General features: G+C 35.6%; 1 pseudogene; it reads right to left on the reverse strand.

Annotated features, from left to right (window-relative positions):
- Nucleotides 1–13,273: 13,273 nt before the first annotated feature.
- Nucleotides 13,274–25,553, reverse strand: part of LOC110297945 — a 24,304-nt pseudogene continuing 12,024 nt past the window's right edge.

Raw genomic sequence — 25,553 nt, forward strand, 5'->3', positions numbered from 1 at the left:
CTCCATTTGCTGTCTGTAGTGAAGTTAGCCCCAATAAAGATGGTAGTGAAAACATCTCTGTGGTAATGCTGCAGAATACAAATGAATGTATAAAGTCACCAGTGCCTTCATATATAGCAACAGTGTAGTTTCATAAAAAGACAATTATCTCAGTCAAAAAAAAAAACTCTTGAAATTAAGTATTTCTGAATGTATACCTAACCAAAGAAAAGAAATTCTTCTACAATGAAAGTATCAAGAGATTGATAAAGGAAATCATAGCCTCAGTAATAGAGTCAGTCCTTGGGACCTCCCCTGAGCTGGATCCCACTTTCGGCCTGTCCCCAATTTCAGTGGGATTGATTCAAGTATGTCTCCATTTAATTTGACATTGGCTGTTGGTTTGCAGTAAATTGCTCTTATTTTTGTTTAGGTATGGGGCTTGAATTACTGATCTCACCATTACTTTTAACATGAAGTTAACCAACCTTGCACACAACCAATGGACCGAAGCAGATGACACCTGTTGTTGAATTAGGGAAGGCTGAGAGAAGCTAAAGAGAAGGGCGATCCTGTAGGAGGACCAGGAGTCACAATTAATCTGGACCCCCAAGACCTCTCAAACATTGGACCACCAAACTGACAGGATACACCAGCTAATATGAGGCCCCCCAACACACATACAATAGAGGACTGATGGGTTTGTGTTCATTCAGAGATGATGCACTTAACCCTCAAGAGACTGGAGACCCCAGACAATTTAGAGGCCAGGTGGGGTGAGAATTGAGGACATCCACCTTGAGACAGGTGGGTGCAGAGGAGGTATGGGATGTGGAAAAGTTGGATTGTGGATCAGGACAGGGGAATAAAATATGGTGTGTAAAAAACCAAATTAATTCATAAAAAAGAATAAAACACAGATATAGACAAAAAAAGAAATCAAAGGAGATACTAGCTGATTGACAGACCACCCATGCTCCTAGATTTGGAAAATTAATATTGGGAAAGTGGTGGTAGTACCAAAAATAATCTAAGGAGTTAATACAATGCTTAATCACTATCCTGATGTTGTATTTCAGCTTTATAAACAAAATCAAGTGTTTGCAGGACCCAACATAGCCAAAACAACCTTAAAATAATGGAAAATAGTGCTGGAATAAAAACAATGCTGGATGTATTGCAATACCTGACTCCAAATTGTACTACAGAACTGTAAAAATAATGACAGCCAGGTAATGGCATAAAGATAGATAACAGACCAATTGAATAAAAGGGGGAAATCAGATATGAACTGGCTCAGATATGGCCACTTAATTTTTGACAAAGTAGGCAAAACATACATTTATAAAGTAACATGTTCAATAAATGATGTTGGCAAAACTGTATATCCATCTCCAGTAGAATTGAATTAGGTTCATATATCTCATCCCTGTATAAATATCAATTCAAAATGCATCAAACACTTTAATTTTAATCCTGAAACAGTGAAACTTCTAGAAGCAAACATGAGGAATACTCTTGAAGACTGTGGAGTGGACAGGAACTTGTAGAATAGAAGACTAGCAGCACAGAACTGGACTCAGTTAGCAACAAATGGAATATGACAAAGTAAAAGATTCTGCGTGGAAAAGGACACTATCAACACAGCTAATAGTGTCTTTTCACTTGAAGTTTAAATGAAACACCATCAAATATTACTTTTCATTATATTTTCTTTGTTTAGTATATTTTTAAATGTGTGGAGTATTTCACACATATACATCAAATATGTTCTCTGTAGTATGCACACTGATTTTTTTCTATTCTTATATACATTAATCTTTTTAGGTTGGTGTAAAAATGCTCAATAAAACAATATAATTTGTTTCTAATACTGCTAGAGGCTAGAAGTTCACAGCCAGGAAACCAAATAACTGTATTTGTCTGTCCTACAACTGTTCTCACTACTATATCCTTACTCATTACATGTATTGTTATTGACATTTGCTCATGAAAAGGTAGGCAGATCTGATCCCCCCTTCTTCTCTCTCTCCCCCTTCTCTCTTGGTGTGTGTGTGTGTGTGTATGTGTGTGTGTGTGTGTGTGTATTCTCTACCTTTACCTCTGCTATTGATTTGATTTTCTGAGACAGAACGTCATGTAAACCTGGATCTCACAGATGTTGAACTACTTATTGATTTTTCTGTCTGAAATTTTAAGTGCAGTCTTTACCGATTTTTGACTCCCATGACATTTCACTTTCTTTTTTAATAAAGCTACCAATTCCATCACTATAAGATATGCTTCCAAAAATTCATTTAACCTAGAGTACGTCATATATACATGAAGCTGCAATAAAGGTAAGGATTTCTGCATATAAATTTATGATGTCAAATTTCAGGGTACAGAGCCATAAAATCAAAGAACTGCTTATTAATGTTCATTTATTCTTATTATATAACATTCACTTTATCTATATTATCAGTATTTATTTTGTTATAAAAGCTTTACATGCTCACTATATAATTTAGAAATTTTATACATATACAAATAACATCTGGATACGTAAGTTAGATTTAGGTAATTTATGCTAAGACAGATTACTATGGTTAAAAACAAAAGGTAAAAATACTTGGGGTTAGAAAGAAAAATGATATTTGAACTAGACAATGGAATGATGAATCACCAACTGAAATAAGACTGCAGTAGATATTGGAAAGAAAAAGACTGTCTCAGATTAAATTGTTATTTTTTTCTTTCTTCCTTTGTTCTTTGTTCTTTCTTTTTCTTTTCTTTTTATATTTATGATGAAGTCTCCTGTAGTCCAGACTGCCCTCCAATTTACTATAGTGTGCAATCTGACTTGAACTCCAATCTCTTCTCTCCAATTCCCAAGGGCTGAGATTGCAAACATGGATCCTCAAGCTCAGCTAATAGTTTATTTTCAGAAACGTGTAAAATAATTTATATATGCTTTAAAGAAAAAGTTATTATCTCATTGCTTTATTGTATTCTTCTAGGTATATTAAAGTACTTTAGCCCCTATAGAGTCAATGATTAGACTTATTTTTGAAGTTACATGTTAAAATTTTTTCTGTGGTCAGTTCTCAGTAGTACTATATGGCTATATCTATCTTTTATCTCTATATCATTGTCCACTTGCATAATATATCACAGCAATGTATCATATAAACTTTCAAGTTTCCAAAGAGATTGTTTAAATATAGCCTCAAATAATTGGCTAGCAGAACAAGAAAATCCTTTTTGAAGTTTTATGTGATATGTACACACATTATACATGTATAATTTTGGGGTTTTTTTTTAGTACTGGAGACTAAACCCAGGACATTGTGCATGTTATGTAAACACTCCCCAGGAAGGACTGCATGTGATTATATAGTTTAAGAGAAACAGATTCTAAATTCTCTGAATATAAGCTGTAGGGAACCTTGTGAATGAGCAAGAATAACCAAAAGCTCAAATGGTTCTATAGGAATCCCAGCCAAACTCTGAATGAAATCAATGAACAGCTGCGGTGAGATCTCAAATTCCCACAAAATGCTAGTTTACCTAGCTTGAACTTATGTTATAATCTCCTGAATGAAAGTGCCATTCCTGTTAAACACTGAACAATTTCACTTTACTTGGCTTTACAAGTGAAGTAGACAGAATAATAGCTTCATAAATGCCCTAACAGTCTCACACACAAACAAGTGCTTGTGTTCCATTGCATTTTTGGTTGCAGGTAGAATTAAGGTTGGTGATATCACATTAAGTTAGGAAGACAATCCTTCAAAGTATCCAGATCTGTGCAAAGCAACCTCCCAAGACTCTCACTGAGCAACAGAGAGAAGTCAGACCAATTTGTAGTGTAGAGGAAGGTGCAGAAAGAGTCAACATGATTGGTTTGAAGTGAAGATGGAGGATGGGTTGCTTAGACCTCTGGAAGAAGCCAGAGGTAGAAACTCAACTAAGAATGCAAACAGCTGACCTACAAACAGAAAAAGAGGATAATTATATTGTTTTAGCTACTAAGTTGCGATAGCCTGTCATAATAATAACAATTTTTTCCTAATAACTGATATCCTCATACTACCCTGCTCTCTTAAAAAATTCATTGAAAGATGTCTTCATTTCTAGTTAAGAAGAAAATACTCAATTCTTGCTAACCGAATCCAAGAACACATTAAAGCAATCATCCATCCTGACCAAGTAGGCTTTATTCCAGGGATGCAGGGATGGTTTAATATACGGAAATCCATCAATGTAATCCAGTATATAAACAAACTCAAAGACAAAAACCACGTGATCATCTCGTTAGATGCGGAAAAAGCATTTGACAAGATCCAACACCCATTCATGATAAAAGTCTTGGACTGCTTGTGGACGTTGTACATCGTGGTGCGGAGCCTAGTGCGCACCACGATGTACAACGTCCACAAGCAGATGCCCCAGTACAGGGGAACGCCAGGGCCAAAAAAAAAAAAAAAATGGGAATTGGTGGGTAGGGAAATGGGGGAGAGGGGGGAGGGTATGGGGGACTTTTGGGATAGCATTGGAAATGTAATTGAGGAAAATACGTAATAAAATATATTTAATAAATAAATAAATAAATAAATAAATAAATAAATAAATAAACTGTACTTTTTTTAAAAAAAAAAGAAGAAAAGACTCAGATAACATGTATTCTTTACAACTGATCTCTAGATATGGATATCATTGTAGAGAGACTCTCTTATAAACATCACCTGTCAATGAAAAAAGTTGTCTGAGAAATAGTAACAGATAAAAGAGAGGTGCGGAGTTCACAGAGAGAGCTGTGACAGGAAATAGCAGGGAGATGAAGGAAGAAGTGGGATGGGACTGAAGAGAGGTATCTATCCAAGTGGTATACATATAGTAGTTTAAATGGTTAAATACGTTAAAAGCTAGACAGGGAATGAGCCAAAGCTTATGTCCTAAGCATTTAATAATAAATAGTCTCAAAGACATCATTCCAAGAGTCGGGGCTGGAACAGTAAAACAAATATAATTTTTTAACACATCGTAATGACACTTGTTTTATAAATCAGGAAATGAAAGTATCATAAGTTTGTAAAATGAGCAGTCTTAGACAAATTAAATTTAACAACATCTAATTAAAAACTCCATGAATTTAAAATAGTGGGACTAAGAGATAAATGTCCACATAGTTCTATTTTAATGTTTATAGCCAGAAAACAAGTGCCTGTAAGAAATATCACAGTTGGTTAGAGTTCTACCTTTACCTTATAAGACCTAGCTTCTGAGTGCCCGCATGAGTTCTTAAATAATGGCATATTTGCTTATTTCCCTAATGTGACAAATTTCTCATACTTGGCGGGAGAGAGGGAGATATATAACAATTGTCTAATGTAATTATGACAGAATCATACTTGGTGAGATAAACGTGTAAGGAATTAGTAATAATGTCAAATCTCTTATCATTAACTATGCCTTCTAGTATCCTAGATCTCTTGATATACTCTTCCCACATAAAACATATTAAATACATGAACTCGCGTGTTTTTCTTACAGACTAGAATGATTTACTGAAATAACAGATATAACATCTGATTTTCATACCTGTGATCAAACAAAGAGTCACGTAAGAAAGGAGTTTCCAAAAATGTCATTTCTGATGGTAAAATTTCCTTTTTCTTTGCTTCTTTCTTTCTAGGGTATTGTTATTTCCCCATATCAATGGGTGTCATGTAATACTTCATAAACTTTGAACACGGATCTAAAGTGAGCATATGCAACTCACATTCTGGCCTATCATAAATATTTATAGAACAGACAAGATTCTACAATGCAAAGCAGTTTTAATCTTAGTGCGAATTAGCAATGCATCCTGAGTGACTTTGCTTTGCTGTTGTCACATTTAATGTAGGTACGTACATTGGTGATGGTGGATATGATTTAACCCATCAAGACTATTGGTTAAAGGAAAGCATCATCTTGAAGGGTGGGATGACTGTGCATTGCAATAATGTAGAGCAGAATTTAAGACTTATGAAAATATTCAGTTATTTCTAATTGATTAAAGGCAATTCCCCATGACTTTGACGTCAACTACTATCCAGAGTACAGCTTCTGATGATCCTTTCTCTGAAATTTTTAGGTAATAAGATAGTGAAAAATAAAAGGTTAAAAATTGTGCTATGTAGAAGAGAAGCAGATTTTCTTAAAGGTGCTGTGGTAAATCTTAAAAATCAGTGTTTCTTTTGCAGTGAAGTAAGAGGAAATCAAAAAAGAAACTTGTCTAAATAATTTTGTTTGAGGGGTAATTTTTATTAATTTGTTTTATATTTTACTTATAAAATGAAAACATTAACAGAATATATATGTGTGTATACACACATACACACACACACACACACACACACATATATATGAATTTTACCATAAGAAAATCTGCAGCAAGAATAAAGAATAGAAAATCCAAACTCTTCCCATATTTTCACTAAGTTGTTTAGAAAGTACCCACAATGTCATATTCTCCTTGTACTAAATGTGCCTGTTCTCTTCCTATTGAACAGAAATCTTGTCAGGACACATTTAAACAAGGATGACACAACATACCATGACATTTGTGCCACAGTAAATAAAACATTATGTATTAACCTTGATCTATATAAAAATATTAGAATCCTTAACAGTTATTTTCAATCATATGTCATTTATTCCTGATATAAGTAGGTATTCATTATTGTGAATTTTTTACTTTTATCAAAAACACACTACATTTATACAATTAATTTGGAAAGCATGGCTCAACTAATAAATTTTCATTAGATGGCTTTCCCTTCCTCTAAGCATTTATAAATTTGATAAATGTGTGTTTCTTTATCATTTTCTCCTTTATCATAAACTTTCCCTTTATCAAAGCCTATACATTCCATATTTTATGTTAACACAGCTCTTTGAATCTATTGAATGATCATAATAGTGTATGAGAATTACTGATTCCGAGTACTTTGTGGACTTCTTTGATGTTTTGTTTAATTTGTGCCGTGTTGATAATGAGGTAGATTCTATATTTGTTTCCATCCTGTTAACAATGAGATGCAAGAATAAATAGTCACAATGAATCAATACCATCAGGAAGGAAGTAATAGAAGATAGAGAATATAAAAGCATCCTTCACTCCTACTTCATTTGGTTCCTTAATGGTCCAATGCACTTTCATTATCAACCCATTTCCCATCCTTTCTACAGATCATTACATAATTTTAATATAATTTTGAATTTTTCCAAAGAAAAGAACATTACTCACATCTAGATTATTGCACTCAGGATTTGTCAAGTGTAAGTAAAGCACTCTATGTATACTATACTGAAATATGAAATATTCCCTTCATGCTGAATGTAGCACAAAGCTGAAGCAACCTTTTTCATTCAAGTAACAATAATTCTACTAATTTTGAGACTCTGTTCTTCAGAATCAAGCAATCATTCAACACTGAAGTTGAGATACATGGCTTGAAGCAAGTTAAATTTTGTGTAATGGCACATCAACTGAAAATCAGCCCTGCATATTAATAATTGCAAATTCAATTTAAAGTTACCACTGTGTTAGTACATTGTGCAAAATTGCTCTCATAATAAACCAGCATAGTCTACATCTTCTGAACACACGGAAGCGTATGAAGCCTAGACATCCGACTGACTACACTGGCTAGATGGATGCTTTCAGCTTTAGTTTTGTATATTCACAGACACTTGGATAAGTGGGCTATACCACTTTAGGGTCCAGACTCTTCTTCATTCCATAGTCTCCTGCTTATAATATCATTGCTATTGTTCTGGTTGAGGGACTTTAAATGTTAAGTCAAATATGAAAATGCAATGTTTACTTAAATTACATATGTAAAAATGACTACATGAACTATTAATGTATGATTTTATTAGATTGCTCTGATTAAACACTACTCAAAACCACCTTCATTTATAATTCAATCACTGAGGGAAGTTAGGGCAGGAACATAAAAGCAACTCCTTCAGGGCCCCCAGCCCACTTTTCCATACACTTAAGACATTATTGTTCATACGAGAGGGGGAGTTAAATGGTGATTTAGTTTTAAATACAAAAATTATGTGTATATTGTGAAATTTATTTTAAGTAAACATCATCTCCAATTCTTAGTTTTATACTCTAGGATGCTTACAGCTCACTGCATTCCCAAATTAGTTATATCTCGATTTTATCTAATATGTCAGGGATTTGTTTTTCTTTTGCAAGAGTTATCTTCTATCATTTTTTGTAGACATTCAAACAATATGTATTCAATGATGAAAAAGTGTTTCTTTTAATGAAAAGTAAACAAATTAAAACAAAAATGTCAATATCATTATAAGATGTGCTGAAATTAACACAGCCAGGAGAAGAAAGAAGAGTGACAAAAGGAGATGTCCATCCTTCTAGACTGTTGTTTTCTCTCACCACGCAACTCTGTCATTCCAAAATGTTCAAAAGACACATGAGAAGTCATAACTCTTAGGGAGCATAAAATATCTTATAAGTTTATGTTTCCTGAAAACAATGCTAAAATATATTAATATATTTACAATCTGATGGTATTGTAAAGATTAAATGACCTAACACACTAGCTAGCTTCATAATTGTTTAGGAGATAATTTTACATTGATATCAAACTGCAGGCTTGAAAACAGCTCTAGCATAAAGCTTAAAATAGTGCATAATTTTGAACCTAAAAAGGCTACCTTGGTGTAGAAAGGATTTGTTTGCTAAACATTTCATATCTAATTAAATAGTCTCCTGTAATGTGAATCACACATAATGCACTGTGATACATGTGACTATCTAGAGGATGTATTTCAAAGGATTTTGGCAGTGACCTTCATTCAATGAAAACATCATTGTTTTAAAGTGCTAGACAGAAAAATTAATCTTTCATGACTACTGGCAATATTTTCAAACAAATGGTGAAATGAAATATTTAGCATGTGAGTATGACAGCTTTGAGCACAGCTGCAGTTCTTTCCTATGGAGATTTGAATTTCAATTCTTGTTGAGGAACAACAATGATTTAATTTGCCCTAAAGCCTTGGCTTTCATCTCTCTGAACAGTTAAATAGATGTTGATAACTCATGAAAGCCTAACTTATAGAAACCTTATGTACAACTAGGAAGGAACCAGCTGTCTCCTTAGAAGGGAAAGCTTTCTTTCTCATTCTGAAGTTTAAGGACTAAGCAGTGAACAGAATTCCTTTGCCATAGGAAGGAACTCTACCTGCTCAGGAGATACAGGAATTGCAGTTTTCTTCTCGGCTAATGGAATAAAACACTGACTAAAAGCAATTGGGAAAGGGAAGGATTCATTTGATTCATGTCACAGGCCATCATTTCGGAATCCAGGAAAGGAGCTCAAGTAAAAAACCTACAGGCAGAAAGTGAAGCAGAGATCATGGTAATATATTGCTTAATGGCTTGCCCCACGTCAGTTAAGCTGCATTTCTTCCACAGTCTATACCCACTTGTGTCAGAATAGTACTGCCCACAGTAGGCTGAGGCCTCCTACATCAATGGACAATGAAGAAAATGGCCTATAGTCATGTACACAGATTACTCTCTAGTCAAGGCTCCCTCTATCTAGTTTTGTCAACTTGGAAAACAGAACTTAGGTATCATGACATGGTATTTATAGGAGGTATACCAGTTTAATGATGCTAAACTAAGTGGAGGACCAATGTGACAACAGTAATAAGTAATATACTGGTTAAAATAAGGCATTTGAGTCACACCTGTTTTTAAATTCTTTTAGCTGTTGTTAATTATGTGAGTAATGAATAAAACCAGACCTATGTATGCCTATCCTTATATATGCAAATCTGAGTACTCATTCTTCATCCCTAGTGTTCATCACTACAAAATAGGGCCAAGGTAACAGTCTCAGTAGCACAAGGGTTATCTGTAGTATACAAAGTCATAGGTTAAGTCTTAGTACTATCACAGCGAACATAACGTACATAATTAATAAAGTCGCATCAGTGACAATATGATCTGATCATTACTTTTAAGTTTTTTATCTTCCCATAACATTTGTCTATTTTATTAATGTATATTACTTGAGTATAACAATGGGTTTCATTGTGACATTTCCATGAAGCAAAATCTTATTTTGATTATATCTACTCCATCTTTTTTTCTTTTATATCTTACCCTCCAGTTGGTCTGTTCCCCATCTCAGGTATCTCTCTTCTTGTCTGAAGGGCTTTCTATTTTAAATTTAGATCTTTTATATAAGAGGAAATATGACTATTTTTATTTATGAATGTAGCTATTTTGCTTAATAATATATTTATTTCCACCTATTTGCTTACAAATGATGTGATTGATACCCACTCTGAAATGTTTCAAGTCCTGTGTAGACTTATTGAAAATAAAACATTACAATAAGCAGCAGATATGTGGAAACATGGTCAAAACCACCAGAGTTTTGTGACCACAAACTAAAATAGTTGTTATCAAAATAGCAAGTACTAAATGTTGGAGAAAGAAAAATAATTCTGTGCAGTACTGGAAGAATTTCTTCTAGTATAGTCACTGTGGAAAGCAGTTCAGAATATCCTCCAAATATTAGAAATGTAACTAGACAGGCCACATATAACTATAGTACCAGATAACTTAGAAGCTCGGTTTGGATTGGGCATTGTCATTTGTCCCCAAACCTAATAGATCAGTCAGTGCAATTGAGTGATATACATCTCAAAAAAATTAAATTAAAATCTGTAGCTGTCCAGTATCCAGGGATGAACTGGGTAAACCTGAAAGGGGGGCTGGAAATGAAAAAGGACAGGTGGGAGAGAAAGTTGAAGCCAAGGCAATATTTCTGATCAAGGCTCAAAGTTTAATATTCAGTTCTGTGTTTATAGATGAAAAGCCCACAGACCCACCCTTTGTTCCAGCTGGATTGAGTTGCAAAGCAAGATCAGCAGACAGACTCATCATAGCTCCTGTAGGAAATTGCAACTACAGCTAGGTCAGGTGACTACAGGTTGTAAAACCACCATGGATTTGTTTAGCCTATTTAAGGCTGGAGGAAGGACACAGACACACACAATCAATATTTGATCTAGCACTATCTGTACTGGGTAAATATAATAAAATAAATATTTGTATGAGAGTTGTCTGTATGCCCATATTCTCCATAGAATTTCTCCACCTTCTATCACTTATTTAGTCTTTATCTATCTACTATCATAACAGTCTTTATCACTCATCATCCATGTCTGCCATTTATCTGTTATTTAACATATTTATCATCTATTTACCTTCTATCTAAATACATGTTTATACATCATTAGTCATCCATCCACCCATTATTCACCTATTTGTTGTCTGAATATGTAGGTCTGTTCTTCTATTTGTCCAGAAGTGCTGTCCTAACAGAATCCAAATGATGTGGTGATGAGAGACAGTGAGTTCATGTTGTTTTGCTTTATTTGGTTTTGTTTCATTTCGTTTTGTTTCGTTTTGTTTTGTTTTGGTGCTGTGGACAGGCATCAAGGTCTGACTGCCCTACAGCTGGTTACTTCTGAAGCTTCCCTTTATGGCCTGTAGTTCCTGATCTTCTGTCTGATTCCTCAGAGAATTTTTCTTCCCGGTGTGTGAATAAAACTTGGTAACTTTTACCTCACAACTCTAGACTTTTAGATGAAGACTTCAAGTTTATAGATTCAAATTATTTTGTCTTCTCAGAGGTCTTATCTCCTGGTAAATTATATGATATTGAAATATTCACACTTAATATCCATGGTTGTTGCTCACAGACAGTAATTTTTACTCTCTATTCGCCTAACCCTTCAAAACTAAATCCACTTGTTTGTCATGTGGCAGGTACTTAATTTAGAGATCCTGTTTCTAATGATGATGAAGTGACAATACATTATTCAAAATAACTTTTGAATAATCTCCTGAAAACTATAATTAATAACACTAGTAAGTAATAGAAAGGATGTAGAGGTATGCAAAAGTGTAAACAAGGGGATTTGTCAACTGGCAGAGATTGTGGAAAGCTACCTAGACAGGATATCACTGTAAAGGATAGCTCTTCAACCTTTATCTATAATTCACGCCCCTGTTTGGAGAACTTTGCTCCATTAATGATAGTTTGTTTGTGCTCCCTTTTCTAATTTTTTCCTTGACAGCACATGTCTTTGTTTATACCCTTAGTGGTACTCAGGATTAAATTTGAGGGCTCTGAAAAGCTAGGAAAATGCTTCAATTGTGAGCTTCAACTCACCTTTCTCTTTTCCCCCTTTAAAAAAAAGTGTGTGGGGGGAACCAGAAACGTACAGCATTGGGGAACTAAATAAACAGATAAAAAGTTAAAAACATAATAAAAATTAAAAATAAATATTTTACTGGAATGATGTGATACATACTGTGTTTTTTTTCTTTGCATTTCTACAGTTATCAATGATGCTAAGAATTTTTATTCAGTTACTAGTTATTTATTTGTCTTCATTTGAGAAAGTGTACAGCAATTCCTATCCCACCTATGTGTGCATGGAAATGTTTGTACATGTCCCTGTACCCTGTTTGCACATGTACCTGTGCTTGTGCATATGTACATGGATATGAAGGTTAGTAGACTATTTGTGGGAGTTTGGTCTTTTCTTGTACAATATGAGTTCTAGAGACTGAATTCAGACTTTCAGGGCTGGAGCCATATTGAGGGCCCTAGTATGCATTTTGAAAATGATTCATTTCCATTGTTTGCCTTTGTAGCTCTAGAATGTTTGTTATTACCAAGGCCTGACTGTTCTCCAACTTTATTCTCTGTGTATTTAGAATTATCATCATATGTATCTGTGTCTTACTGTGTATGTATTACTAGTCTGTCTGCTGATCTTTATTCCATCATATGACCTTTGTGGGTTCAGTGTAAACTCTCAGGTAATATCAGACTTGAAAGTTCTCCACCTGTATTCTTCTCTTTAAACTACGTTGTTGTTCACATATGAAAATAATTTTGGAATACTACTTCTTAATTTTAAAATTAGGTTTCTATTAAAGTCATTTAATGGAGATTTAGGTACACTAATTCCATACACTCCATAGTATATATTTTTCAAAATTATAATCCAAAGTATGTGTATTTGGCTTTGACATATTTATACATGACAAGTTGGTTAAGTCAAGCAAGCATATTGGCTTAGTAACCACTACATATTTTTTGCCATTTCTTCTTGCAATTCACACAGAACAAAGATCTAAATGAGCGGTTGTTCTCAAGTGCAGTTTCATACAGCAAGATGACCAAATCCTTCACTGACTTGTCATTCTTGTCAGCCTCTGATTTTGCCCTACGGTTTCAATAATGGAGTAACTAGGGTTTATCTCCAGATGTTTCTTTTTCTTTCTGTGTTCAAACAGATCAAATGGAGCATGTCTTGGGAAAAAAGAAGGGCCCAGAGTTCTAATTGTCCTTTAACAGAAAAAATACTTTACTGCCAAATGTCCTTCCCAATTGTTGGATAAGCTCTTGCAGATCTCTCCATATCCTTCATTAGTAATGTCATCAGGATTTCTGGTCCAAATCAGATTTGTTTTGTTGAGTTCTTCTTGATCAATGTACTTTTCCTTTATCTTCTTTTTCTCCTCCTCCTCCTCCTTCTCCTTCTCCTCCTCCCCCCTCCTCCTCCTTCTCCTCATCCTCCTCTATGACCTCCTCTTCCTCCTTTTCTTTCTCCTCCTCCTCTTTCTTCTTCAGAGCCTACATCTTCTATTTCAGGCTTGTCATCAGACTCCTTTCTTCTTTTTCTTTCTCTTCCTTTTCTTTAGCCTCATCATCACTGACTTCCTTATCACGTTCCTTCTCCACAAAGAAAATAATAATGGGATAGCCAGTAAACTGAGAATGCTTCTTCCCCATCTCCTTTATTCTCCTTTTCTCCAAATACTCAGTTTGATCTTCTTTCAGATGCAAGAGAACCTTTGTTCCACGACCCATTGTTTCACTTGTGTCAGTCCTCACTGTGAAGGATTCACCAGGTGAGGACTCCCATACATACTGCTCATCATCACCATCCTTCGTGATGACAGTCACTTTCTCAGCAACCAAATACCCAGAGTATAAACCACCACCAAACTGGCCAGTCATAGAGATATCTGTACCAGCCTTTTTTAAAAAAATTTTGTTTGTTTTTTATATTTTATTTTTAAGTCATTTTTATTAGATATTTTCTTCATTTACATTTCAAATACTATCACCAAATCATTTGAAATGTAATAGCCCCCCGCCCTGCTCCCCAACCCAAACCTCCATGAAGGCTTTGGTTCCTGACCTAGAAATAGTGCCAAGTTTATTGATCAAGTCAACCTTGGTCATTCCAATTCCAGTATCCACAATAGGGAGGGTTCGATCTTGTTTGTTGGGAATGAAATTAATGTGCAGGTTCTTCCCTGAGTAGAGTTTACTATGGTCCATCAAGCTATCCTATCTGACTTTATCCAGAGCATCAGATGAATTGGAAATGAGCTTCCTCAGAAATATCTCTTTGTTGAAGTAAAAAGTATTGATGATCAAGGACATTAACTGGGCAATTTCTGTCTGAAAAGCAAAAGTCTTGACCTTCTCCTTCATTGGTTGGTCTTGTGTCCTGGTTTCCTCAATTCACAGACCACATGAAGCTCAATAATTAGGAAGTGTGGGTGCTTCAGTCCTTCTTAGAAGGAGAAGAAAATACTGACAGGAGCAAATATGGAGATAAAGTGTTGAGCAGAGACTGAAGAAAAGGCTACCCAGAGACTGTCCCACCTGGGGATTTATCCCATATACAGTTACCAAACCCAGACACTATTATTGATGCTAAGAAGTGCATGCAGAAAAGAGCCTGATATGGTTGTCTCTTGAGAGGCCCTGCCAGAGTCTTACAAATACAGAGGCAGATATTCTAAGCCGACCTTTGGACTGAGCACGGGGTCCCCAATAGAGGAGTTAGAGAAAGAACTGAAGGAGTTAAAGGGGTTTGCAACCCCATAGAAAAAGCAACAATATCAACCAGACCCCCAGAACTCCCAGGGACTAAGCCATCAACAAAGGAGTACACATGGTTCCATCTGCAAGTAACAGAGGATGGCCTTGTCATGCTTCAATGGGAGGAGAGGTCCTTGGTCCTATGAAGGCTCGATAGATGCCCCAGTGTAGGGAAACTGAGGGTGGGGAGATGGGCGTGGGTGGGTGGGTTGAGGAACACCCTCATAGAAGCAGAGGGAGGAAGGATGTGATAGGGTGTATCCAGGAGGGAGGGAAATGGAAAGGGCATATCATTTGAAACTTAAAAAAAGAAAATATCCAATTAAAAAAAAAAGAAAGAAAAGAGAAAGAAATGAGCACACTGGAAAAGAGACTAGCTGCACCAGGACACTGAACAGCTCGTATTAATTCATTATTTTTGTTTGTTTGTTTGTTTTTGTTTTTTTGTTTTCGTTTTCCGAGACAGGGTTTCTCTGTATAGCCCTGACTATCCTGGAACTCACTTTGTAGACCAGGCTGGCCTCAAACTCAGAAATCTGCCTGCCTCTGCCTCCTAAGTGCTGGGATTAAAGACATGTGCCACCATCTCCCGGCTGTATTAATTCATTCTTAATGGACTTATACCTACACATTTTCTGCTAGAGCTATTGATAGATGCTAAAGCATATACTATTAATTTGTTGATTTTTACAACTTTAACTTTACTTTAAATAGATTAGACAAACTCAAATAAAATTTATACAAAATTCTTATGTTGGTAAAAAGTCTGACGTGTATTAAATGTAATCAGTGAATTTTAGGGAACATGTAAGGAATAATGCAAAAATTCACATAGTAAATAATTAGTTCAATAATTTATATAAATCTTTGATTTTAGTGGCATTTACTTATTATATAAATACATTGAATGATTACTGTGAGATGACGATTCCATCTATTGAATCTTTTTAGTTAGTTGAGAAAACTGAAAAAAAAAATGCCTTCATTATTTTACTTACAAAAGCAGTCCAGCAACGTGATGAAATATAGAGTTAATACACTAGAAATATTTTCAAAATTGACAAAGCCAGTGCAATTGTGTTAGGCTTCAATGGCACTGTTACTCTCCTAAAATACATTTCGTAGCAAAGTATCCACCAAGATAATTTATTTTTAAATGGTTCTCTCTTCTAGAATAAAAACACTTGAAACTTATTTTTGCAGTGTCTTTATTAGGTGGAATGTCTCAGTAGATGATGAAATTCAAAGTGTCTGAGCTCATAAATTCCCTGGTACTTCACTATCATCCATCATTTCTCTCTTCTCCATCATGCAAATACTGTGAAATAGTCATTTTACTAAACCCAAAAACCTCCGTGAAGATGGCTCTCCTTTTAGCTCTGGATATACCAAAATGTAAAAACACTAGCAAGACTCATCTAAAGTCTAAAGGGGTTAGAATTTTATTCAGTGAAATTAAATTTCAAGAAATCGCTAATAAATTTGAATGTGATCAGTAACATTGAATAACCACAGCACTTGCTAAGATAGTGCATTTAGTATTTCAAATATTCACTAATTATATTTTCATTTGTTCACTAGTATTCAGCAAGACATTTGGTACATACAAAGAATAGTTTTGCCTTTATTCGTAAATTTTAAATCTTACAGGCCATCACTTTTATTATCACTGAAATGAACTAATTTTCAACATCATTTAACAAAACCATTTTCTCTTTGTGGAACCCAAACATGTCAGAATAGTTTCTGTCTGGAGACTTGAATGCATTAAATGATATTAGTATATAGAACGTATCTGAATACTTCAGAGGACAGTGTACTAGCAAGAGAAGTTTAAAAGTAAACTATATTTAGTTTTTCTTAAGTTACTATGTTCTGTACATTTTTAAAGGCTATTTATCTATTTTGATTACTGATGCTGTAATAAAACACATTTTCCAAAGCATGATAGGAAAAGAAAGGGTTTATTTTAGCTTACAGATTACAATCCATCATTGAGGAAATTCAGGGCAAAATTGAAGCCAGACCTACTTACTATTCCACACACATTACTTCTGACCAACAAATTCACTTACAGTCAAGGGATTATAGCAGAAATCTTGAAGTAATGGTGCTGTGTAGCTTTCAGTTTTATGTCTAGCTTGGGTTTTATAAACCTCAGACCCACCTCTCCAGAGATGGGCACTCACATGTCAATTAAAAATCAAAGCCATTCTTACCCTGGAAATCCTCAATTGAGACTCACTTCTCAAGTGATGTTAGTCTTTGTAAAGTTAAAACAAACTATACTACCTATAATATTTTAATCAGTCTGATATTTGTGAGTATAATTTCCACAGTGCATTTGTTGATATTTGTTTTTTGTTCTACTGAACTGAGCAAGCTGCAGTTGAAGAATTCTGCATATGCATACAAGGAAAGGTTTTGTTTGAGACAACTTGTGTAGAGAAATTTTAGTCCAGCCACATGGCTACTCTGGCAAGGGATCACATCCAAAACCTTCAAGGTCTATATGATCCAGCCGGAATGCAGAAATGCCCTGGACTACAGTATGATCCTGCTGGAATACAGACAAGCCTTTAGTACATACCTTTAATCCTTAATATTGAATATGAGATTAGTTTCTAAAAGGAAGCAGCCATGTTTGAACATGACATCTAGTAGAGCACAGACAAAATGACTAATCAGATAAAGATTGAACAGAATTAATTACAGGTCAGATATGCACCCTACTCTTACAAGAACAACAAAGAAAGGAGAGGATACTTAAGGCATCAAGGGTAGCATCGTGTTTGTGTGTGTGTGTGTGTGTGTGTGTGTGTGTGTGTGTGTGTGTGTGGCAGTTTTATCTGTATAGTTTTAAAGAGATGGGCTTCAGAGATAACAAGCTAAACACAGGTAAAGACTGAATGAGTCAGAGAATGAGAAGAATCCAGAAGATTAGAACATAGTGCTAAACTTAATTTAAGGCTTAGCAGAGCAATTCAATCAGAAGCCAAGAAAAAGCTCTATTGAATTAGTTAGCTTGAAAGATTAGATTGTACTGAAAATAGAAGCTTCCAAGCCTAGGTCTAGGGATAGAACAGAGCAAGAAACACTTTGCACTAAGCCCAAGCCATGTATTCCTAAAGCTACGGTACAGCTCTCATCTCATTCCTTCAATGGAGAAAATAAAAGCAACATTTACAAACTTGTTATTTATTTATTTATTTATTTATTTATTTATTTATCTTTTATTAATCATTCAATTCATTTACATATCAAATGGTATCCCACTTCCCTGTTAACCCTCTACAAATCCCCCATCCCACATCTGCTCTCTCTCCCCTCCCCTTTGCCTCTATGAAGGTACTTACCCATCCACCCTCTCTCTCCTGGCCCACTACTCTAGCATCCCCTTATGCTGGGGCATCAAACCTGCATAGGACCAAGGACCTACCCTCCCACTGATGTCAGACAAGGCCATCCTCTTCTACATATGTATCTGGAGCTAAGGATTCCTTTCAGTATACTCCTTGGTTGGTGGTCTAGTCCCTGGGAGCAGTGGGTGGTCAGGTCAGACAACATCGTTCTTTCTGTGGGATTGCAGTCCTCCTCTTCTCTCCTCCAGTCCTTCTGCCAGCTGCCCCACTGGGGTCCCCAGATCAGTCCAATGGTTGGCTCCAAGCATCCACATTTGCATTGGTCAGTTGCTGGCAGAACCTCCCAAAGAACAGCCACACCAGGTTTCTGTCAGAAACCCCTCTTGGCAACAGCAACAGTATCAGGGTGTGGTGTGTGCAGACAGGTTGGATCCTCAGGTAAGGCAGTCCCTATATGACTCTTCCTTCAGTCTCTGTTCCATTATTGTCCCTTTCTTTCCTTTGAGCAGAAACATTTCTGAGTTAAAAACTTTGAGATGGATAGGTAGCCCTATACCTCAACCCGGGGCATTATCTATCCACAGGAGGTGGTCTCTACAGGTTCTATTTCCCCTTCAATGTGCATTTCAGCTAATGTCATCCTAGTTGGGTCCTGGGAGTCTCTTGCTTCCCTGGCTTCTAGGACCCTCCAGTGGCTGTCCCTAGTTCCTCATTCCCCACTGCTAATTATTTTTACTTGATTTTCTGACCCTCTGTACCTCTCTCTCTAGTCCCCTCCAGTACCTGATACTGTCCCCATTATTTCCTCCCCCTCCCCTCAGAGCTTTTTTTTTTTTTTGAGAGCCAAATATTCTTAGTATCTTTTGTCTTTGAATCATAATCTAGACCATCCACATATTCAGAAGTGGACTGTCCAAATTAAGCTACATTTAAGTAGAACATTTTTGCTTATTGAACCATTATAATCTCTCCCTTTGAAAATGAACTCTTAACAATTTCTTGTTCACATTGACTTGGTAATCACTAGTCACCAATCTATAGGCTCAAGTCATGAGAAACACTTTAAGTTATGTGTTCAAACTAAATAAATATTTGACTTTAAGAAGTTTTTATAAATGAACAAAGTGTTTTACACATGCTGAATAATCTCCAGAGTGCACACATTACAATCAAAAACTCTGGTAACCTGGTGTTGAGACACTCTTCACACAGCTTTGTTCAGAGTGACAAGGCCATGTTCCTCTGTTCATCTTGTTCATCTTGAGGAAGTTGTGAGGTGCTTCTCAGCGTGTTAAGGATGATATTAAAACCAATGAACCAACTGTTAACTGAAGATTAATGCCAGGCTATTCTCACTGTTCTGGAGGCTGGAAGCCCATGAGCAGACTGAGCTTTTTCTCCATGTTCTTAGATGAATGCATGCTTTACCCTCTCAGAGCTCAACTCATACATAACAAGAATCAAAGGCAGCAATTGCAACACACAGACGAGACTCTCAGAATACAATGGAGACAAACAGCTCTTCAGAAAGTGCTTGAAGCTATCTGTGAGGAGTGAGAGGACAGTGTGACCTTGCTCTACACAATTACCTTCAACACTTTTCTTTAAATGAGAAAGGAATCTCAATATGTGGTTCTATAAAATAAGTCAATGTTTTATCTAAACAATGAGAAAATGAAAACATTACATCAGAGTGAGAAACAGAGATGTGGCTAAAAGATGGGATCTTGTCACTGGAATACAGTTGTTTCTGGCTCTGACTAGTCTTTAAAATGAAAGGAAGACGTTTGAATTTACTTGAATTTTACACACGCTTTCTACTTTTGTCTATTTTCTTGAATCTAATTCAGAGTAGAGGTATATTTGGTATATTTATCTCAGTGCCCTGAAGAATGTGAAGTTCAAGAACATTGAAAAGGCAAGAGCATTGCATCATGGATCAAGCTAAGGTAGCCAGAGACAAAGGGAGAGACCAAAAGCTGGACTAATTTCCTACTGGCAAACCTAATGAAAGTAACCCACTTCAGGGAGAATAAGTCCTCTTCTGGAAATGAATTGCTGTCTTTCCTAAGTTACCATTGAAGGCTTTGTCTTCAAACTCCAACAGTTCCAGGAGACAAACCAGAGTAAACCACAGCATTGCTGATGAACCAAGATCCCAGAGCATCTTGGGATGACTGTCCTGCAGATGGTACTCAGATGAGAAATGATTACCTTCCTCTAATACTGGTGAGTTTGCTTCTTCTTTCGGATTGTCCGTAGGGTAACAGTTTGTCCATTGGGCAAATCCCTAGGGAAGTTGTAAAAGAGACTAAGATAATAATGATAGCTATCCATCATGTTAATGCACTTCACTTTAAGAATGACATTTCAGTTCCTGGGGGTAGGAGCATTTTTGGCAGCTACTTGTAGAATAAAAGCACACAGTGGGAAATTAATCATTAAATGAATATGACCTATTTGATTTTTATAAATGTTTGCTAGTCCTGCAATATCATATCTTAAGTAGCCCATGTTTATGTAAATTTTTACTGAATCTCTTGTTAAACACAACTCATTTTCTTTTCCAGCAAAGAGTGGGTGTGTGTCATTCTTCTTAGCTGCCACTCAACCCTGCCACAGTTTTGCAAACTGTTTTCACAATGATCTTTTATAAAATGCTACTTCTCAAAATCCTAGATGGTGTTAATTTCTTAACATTTAGAAAGAGCATCAGCTCAAAGGTTAACAACAACAACAACAAAAAAAAAACAGCCTTGTGCTAGGTTGGGGGTATAAGTTGTTGTTTCTGGGAGCTCAACTTGCTTTTTTCATATGCAAAACATTTTCCAAGGATAATATAAGCTACACCTCAAACAAAAAATATAATATAGGCATTCACACATAATTAAATAGTAGTCAAAAACAATTTTTCCTTTTGCCATAGGGAAACAAACCTCACACTTTCTAATATAAGCAATTTTTCCAAGGTTTGTGTTTAATTATTATATTGTAATTTGTTTAACTACATAATTTCACCCAGGGTTTGTAATAGATTGGCTTTTAAAAAGTTATTTCATTATGAAAAATAAGTATTATCCCCTCTTTTTAATGTGTCAGATAATTTAAATATATTTTTATAATTATTAGGGAACAAATTTAAAGATTGTATATTTAAATGATAATTTTATAGATCCTTTCCTGACTAACTGCACACTATAAATGATATCTGATAATGTGAAACATAAATATAAGTATATCCATATAAGGGGTAGTGCAGTCAGAGTAAAAGCTTTTATCGAAGAGTCAACCCTGATGAAATAGTGAACAGTTAACCAAATATAGAATAAATCACAAAGACCTTATAGTAATAAAGGGAAAGAGTGCTGTTGCCTTGGGAACTTATTGTAGAGAAAGAAACTAAACAAAACAGGCAGTGGACTGACAATCTTTTTACACTCCAATATATTCAATAGCCTGTTATGAACATTATGGTTCTACCTCAAATCAACACATTTTAAGGGTCACAATCTATTTTAAGGTGCTTAACAGAATTACAGTTATTTAATTGTCTTCAGAACTGATCAGTAGGAAAAGCACAAGCTATTACCTTTTATTATACCAGTGACAACCTTCATTACTGTCTATTTACTAACAAAATATGTGATTTGGATCCATGTATGTATTTATTCCAAGAATTCCATGACTTTAGTAATATAGTAATCATAGACTTTAAACTACAATCAAAGGTATAATGAAAGGATGCCTTGCCCTGTGTACTTCACAATTAGTACAGAAAGAATATTTCTTCATCTATATTCTTACTAGGTCTACTCTCAAAGTAACAAACAAACAAACAAAACAACAAAAGCAAAATAACAACGAAATCAACACATGAGTGAAGACAGAGTAGGGTGGAGAACATGATCTTGTTATTTAAAATTGTATTACAGAAAGGTGAAACTTACAAATATACCTATTTTGCACAACAGAAATGTTTCTTTCCAAATCAGTGCATCAAGGCAATTTACCTGATTTAATTACATTTATGAATTAGTCATGTTTTATTTTCTCTAGTGCATATATCTTTAATTTCACCTCATGAGTATGATTTTCCCAGGCTCTCAGCTTTGCACACATCCTTCACTTATTGTTGCCCTTTGAAAATTCATCAATACAGATTACTAATTTCCCACCTCAAAGGTTTTAGTTTAGATCCTCAGTGCCAATTTGAGCTACTAGGTTGAAAGGTTAACATGAAACATTAGCCTTTATGCCTCTGTGTTTTATAACCAAGACAAACAATAATTTCCTGTATTTTATGGTGTTCTATACTGCACTCCTCTGTTATTAGAGTGTGGGTATGTAAAGGGACTATGTATTATGTGTTTCCAGATGAAACCATCTTTGAGACACAAGTAGATAAACTATAATTTCAATTTCTTCTCTGATGTTATGGCAAAACAGTGGAGAAAGGCATCTTAGGAAATGAAAAGTTTTATTTTCGCTTACTGGTTACTGTCCATCACTGAGGAATGTCAGAGCAAGACCTCAACCAGGAAAATGAGTCAGAAGTCATGAAAGAATTCTAGCTCACTCATGCATGCTTAGCTAACTTTCTTTTATAGTTCAGGAACATAAGTTCAAGAAAGAAAACAAGTCACAATAACTGAATAGGGTACCCTATATTGTTCCCACAGGAAAAACTGTTTTAGTCAATTTCTCAACTGAGACTCTTTTCCCAAATGACTCTAGGATCTATCAAATTGACAGAAAAAATTAGTTAAAGCTAATTAGGACATGTATACAGAAGCCAAAAGAAAATTATTTGGAGGGGGTGAAATAATGAGTTTTCATTAAATTACAGAACTCAATGTATTCACAAATGAGTATAAAGTGTAAGTACACAACAAGGTAGATTTCTAGTGTGATTGTACATTATTTGATAAGCTCCAGAATTAGGTAAAATGTTTCCAGCAACCAGGTTTCTTATTTAGAGTCTGTGTCAAATATCTCTTTCAGATTGTTGTCACTTGAGATGGATCACAGGCTGCAGAATGTTTGTAGATGTCTTAGATCCAGTATCTGTAGTAACTGGATGACACATATTAACAGGAGGACTCTGTAGAAAGGCACAGGTCAAACCAGGCACCATTATCCAGGAATCCCTTCTTAAAATGCACACAAAAGCTTGCTCCACATCACCATGCATGGTATTTAGGAACACATGGTAGATGCTTATCAGTGAGGAGTGCATTCATTCCTGCAAACTCAAGAGGTGTCAGTCACACCTATTTATCCTTCTTGATTACATGATTCAGACTACAGCCTCCCCTCCTACCAAAGAAAAACTTGCCGAAATAAAGAAATATTCAACCTAAGTTTCATATAAACTTACCTGATAAAAATGGGACCTTCTAGCCCAAGACATTATATGTGTAAAACAAGGCACTCACCATCAACACAGCCCAGGCTAACACTATGGCTAAAAAAACTTTTTACATCATACAGAATACTCTTAGAGCTCAGTTTATCTTCTAAAAACTAGAATCTATTCCCAGGTGAATGCTGGAAAAAGGGCTTTCTTTAGAACATCAGAGGGAGTAAGGGGACATAACATAGGCTGGATTGGAGGAAAAAAAGGGAAGGAGGAAAAGAAGTGCTTATAATTTAATTAAATGAAATGAACGACAGTAGAATGAAAGAAAGGGAAAAGAAGAAGGAAGGAAGGAAGGAAGGAAGGAAGGAAGGAAGGAAGGAAGGAAGGAAGGAAGGAAGGAAGGGAAAGTCCTCACTTGCCCAGTAACGTTGTGGCCTTCCTGGGATCTCTTGAATTTAAATGATCCAGTCTCCACTGTAGAGCAGAACAGTGGATTTGCCTTCTTATGCATGTCATATTGTGCTAGACTTTTTAGAGAAGAACACATTGTTTAGCTCATTTGCTTGTAATAGTCATTAAGGGAACAATGGTCAGGTTCATGAGTTCCCTGTAGTATCATCCAAAGCCACTCTTACACTGTAATTTGCCAAACTTCTTTTTAATGATATTCTACTTGAGAATCCTCTACAAAGGCAAATCTCTGTACAGGGACCTCACTGTCAATTACCAAGTACAGCAAAGCATATTTAATAAAACATGTCCCAAGGCCAATGTTTCACCATCAATCTGACAGAAAACCCAAATCTAGCTGTTGTCTCTGCTAGCATGTAAAAGAAAGGGAAACACACAAAGCTGAGTAGCACTGAACAATTTTAGACAGCATGTGACAGTAGCTTCCAAATAGGAAACATAACGACCATTTTAACCCCACAAATCTATTCCAGGAATTACTATTCAGATATCCGCCATGAATGTATCCATAATAGGTAGAAATAATTGAAAGTTACTTACAGCTCTAAAGTGGGTGAACAGAATTGTCAGCCGGAAAATTGAAATCAATTCCAGTAGAAATGAGACATGGGCTGTACAGTGACTTGCTATTCTTACAAAGGACAGAGTTGTGCTTCCAGAACTCACACCAGAGTATCAACAGCCTGCAACTCTATCTCCACGGGAACAGATGTTTTATTCTGGCATGCATGATCACTGTACTCACATGTATACACTCACTCACAGACAAATGCATATATATGTAAATAAACATAAAACATATAAATACTCTGAAACCATTCAAGGAATACTCTTGATTCTTCAGCTTGATTTGAAATAAGATATCAATGTAGTATGACCGAAGACTTTAGGGCAGGTCAGTTGGTCAGAATTGTAATAAATTAAGATGAGATTTATGAAATGAACAATATACTCTTATTTTTCTCTACAGACCCTTTGTCTGAAGTATACTATAAAGTAATTGGAGAGAATGACAGGACTGAAATAAACATACCTTAGCAATTACAAGTTAAATCATGTCACCATTACTGGCTTTAATAACTTCTCATCTCTTCCAATCAATTCAGACAAAGCAATGAGGTAGTAGCAAGTAAGAATATCATGTACATATATCCCAATCTATGAATTATATCAGAACCATTTATTTACCCCAAATAACAAGTTTGTGGAATTTTTTTTAACACAGTTTATTTGGATGTTGTCTTAGTCAGGGTTTCTATTCCTGCACAAACATCATGACCAAGAAGCAAGTTGGGGAGGAAAGGGTTTATTCGGCTTACACTTCCATACTGCTGTTCATCACCAGAGGAAGTCAGGACTGGAACTCAAGCAGGTCAG

The sequence above is a fragment of the Mus caroli genome, chromosome 7 (genome assembly GCF_900094665.2).
Source record: "Mus caroli chromosome 7, CAROLI_EIJ_v1.1, whole genome shotgun sequence".
In the NCBI taxonomy this organism is placed as follows: domain Eukaryota; kingdom Metazoa; phylum Chordata; class Mammalia; order Rodentia; family Muridae; genus Mus; species Mus caroli.